This window comes from Lithobates pipiens, unplaced genomic scaffold, assembly GCF_037356315.1.
Source record: "Lithobates pipiens isolate NorthernLeopardFrog02 unplaced genomic scaffold, aLitPip1_a1.2 Scaffold_16, whole genome shotgun sequence".
NCBI lineage: Eukaryota > Metazoa > Chordata > Amphibia > Anura > Ranidae > Lithobates > Lithobates pipiens.
The window spans coordinates 632,176,945-632,180,075 of record NW_027507748.1 but is presented as its reverse complement, the minus strand read 5'-3'; the positions used below and the strand labels follow the sequence as shown (position 1 = coordinate 632,180,075).

Below are 3,131 nucleotides of genomic sequence, written 5' to 3'. Positions count from 1 at the left end.
TGATATACAATAGAAAAGAGGGGCTATCTGGCTTGGTCTTGTGATAGGGGCAAGAGGATAAAGAGTGACAGAAGAAGGATCTATTGACAGAACACAGGAATAAAACAGATCACAATGTTATTTTTAGAAGGCCCATCCTTGCAATAGCTTTCTCTGATGAGCATCATCTAATTGTTGAAATAGTAAAAATAAACTTGTCTATTTTGTTTTCTGATAACAAATAGTATGAAGTATTGAAAAAGGGATGCAGGTTCTCAGCTCCAATCATGGGATCTCTGCTGTCTCTCAGTTATTTCCAAGATTATTCTCAGAGACCTCAGTGAACATGGTCAACCACTACTGGACACTATACACTTTGAAAAAAAACATGCAGGAATTGTACAATTAAACAGTTCATCAATTGCAATGCATGTACTGTTGTAAAAGTTATTTCATGTTCTGTATGCACTCTTTACTATGGGGGGCTGCATTACTTGACCTTTAGATTTCAAATTGGTTAACTATTTTGAGGGCTGGAAGCATTTTGCTACCCGCTCCTCCAGTGTTTTCAAACATTTTTGTTAGAACATGGAGGTGAAATGTTATCTTTTCTTTTTTTCTTGGGGTGTAGAGGATGTTTCTGACACCTGGAGTGCGAAGTAAACCTGATATTTACACTCTGTTCCACGATGACTTATGATCTGAATACCAAATTGGACATAAATTTGGTATTCAGAACTGCTTTGGGAATGGACAAGCTTTGCGTTGAGCTTGCTCCCCGACACATTTTATCTCATGTGTTGGGAAAACTGCTCAGAAGTGACTCATGCTGATAACAGAGGGACGAGGCACCAGAGAGAAACAACACTTAGAGCATTGGAGAGAGATAAGTAAATACTACAGATATATGTGCTTTGCTCAGATTTCATGACTGAGGTTTACAACCACTTTAAGTAGTCATACGATAGTGGTGTTTGTTTTAGATTTACCAGCATCCTTTTTCTCCAACACTTTTTACTTTTGTGATCACATGATTAAGTTTCCTTTTTGTTGTATATGTGTGACTATGCTGGTTTTACTATATTATTCACTCCATGCACAAGTGTGTGGGAGGGGCATTTTAAGCATTAAGAAGAATGTTCAATTAGCTTTTAAGGTTGAAACACGTTAGCAGTATGGATCAAAAACTTGTAACCACAAGGTGCTTTCTACTACTACTGGCCCCCTGAAAAAAATTCAAATATGAAACATAGTTCCAGCAATTGGTGACCAAATTACCTGACCTAATGACTGTCAAATTAATTTTCACTCTTCTCTACTTCCTTCTCCCCCACTTTCTTTTTATCTATTCCTTTTGTTTGTCACGTTTTTGTATTTTTTTGTTTGTACATGGTTTTTGCACTGTGTGATGAGTAGAGTTGTGGGTCCTTGGGCCTGCCCTGAAAGTCTTGGGAGGGGGTGGACATGGCCTTTTGGCTTAGTTCACCCTCTCTCATGGGGTCTCACTTCGGGGGAGCCCCACCGAGTACTTTGGTGGGTCTGTTTCGGAAGACCCTCCAGAGAAAGGGGTCCATCTGGTTTCGGCCAGATGGACTGAGTGTAAGTACCCTTGTCCCCGTCAGGAGCCTAACGCCTCGGGGGATTCAGGGCAAGGCCCTCTGATTTTAGAGGGCTTGTGTACCCGTTGCACTTTTTTGTCTTTCACTCTTTATGTGTGTGCACATTTTTTTGGCACTGGGTGAAGTTTTTGAGCGTGTTTCACACGCCATGGGCTTTAAAAAAAAAAATAGAAAGAAAAAAGACTGTCAAATGAATGTCGCTTCTTTGTCTTTTGGCTAAGATCAGGTGTAGTATCTGTTATTATCAATTACCAGTTGAGGCACTGTGCTAACAGTCCCAGCCTATGGCGGCAGGCTGGGGTAGCGGTAGCTATGCAAATAAATTATATATATATATTCCCGCGCTATTATGAAGATGATAGTTTAACTGCTGCAAGCACCGAAAAGGGTCAGTCCATACCCACACAAATGAAATAAATGAAAAAGATGGTGCTGCGCTGTTAAAAGATAAGGCTAAAATTAAACTAGAACTACTTGAGCAATATATTTTAACGATTATAGAAAACAGTGAAGTATACAGTAATTACTAAAGGTATTACATGTGAAAAAATTCTAAAATAGATAAATGACTACAGTCTTATAGGTGGATGCAAAAATACAGTGATGTGTACACTCTCCAACTGAGTGTAAATATAAAGTGACTTGTCCTTAAAGTACAGAAAGTTGTGCAAATACATGCAATATGCAAAGTGCAGAAAATGATTTCTCCTCTTCTGTGCAACATACTTAAGTGAAGATGGCCTCTTATCTTACAGTTATGGGGCAACCGCATGTGTATGTAATAATGAAGATTAATGGTGTTAATGATGCTTGTTTCTTGGTAACATACTCTCAAAGCAGTGGCACAGATCTAGTGAAAGCAGTGGTCTTTCTCTCCCAATGGATGTATATGTAATGTGGAGGAAGAAGAAAGGAGAGGATTCCGGATAGTGTAGTATTTTGAAGGCAATGTTTTTATTTGTTAAAAGTAGTAAGACGTACTCACATTTCGTTTGTAAGCTCATATGTTGATGTCACTTCCGGTGCCTGTCTGTTCCAGCGCGTATCGTCACTGTCACGTGACTTCATCAGGGGACAGAATGGCCCAATATATTGATAATTATTTGCAGCCAGCCATACAAAACACCAAAGCCTGTCTAAAGGATATCAAACATATGTTGCAGATTATAGAAGGCTTATCCAAAGAAGAAGGTCAGAGGATTATGGCTACAGCTGATGTATCATCACTATATACCATAATATTCTATCACCAAACCTGTGAAGCTGTCAAATGGGGCCTAAAGGCACACAGTACGCTACCTTGCATTCAAAGAAAATACCTCATAAAATGTTTGGACTTCTGTTTGAAGAATAGTTATTTCTGGTATAATTAGGAACTATTAATGTGACTATCCCCCACACCCGCTTGAGTGTCGGTATACCGCTTCCTATATCCTGGAACACGACGCCAATGGATCTGGCTATAGGAACCCCCAAGAACTAGACAACACCAGTCTTGGAGTACATCAGGAATCATTTATTGGACAGAATACA

At 39.4% G+C, this 3,131-nt stretch overlaps 1 pseudogene; it reads left to right on the top strand.

Annotated features, from left to right (window-relative positions):
* The first annotated feature begins 1,794 nt into the window (after window positions 1-1,794).
* Window positions 1,795-1,947, top strand: LOC143986410 (U2 spliceosomal RNA; annotated as a pseudogene).
* The last annotated feature ends 1,184 nt before the right edge of the window (window positions 1,948-3,131 follow it).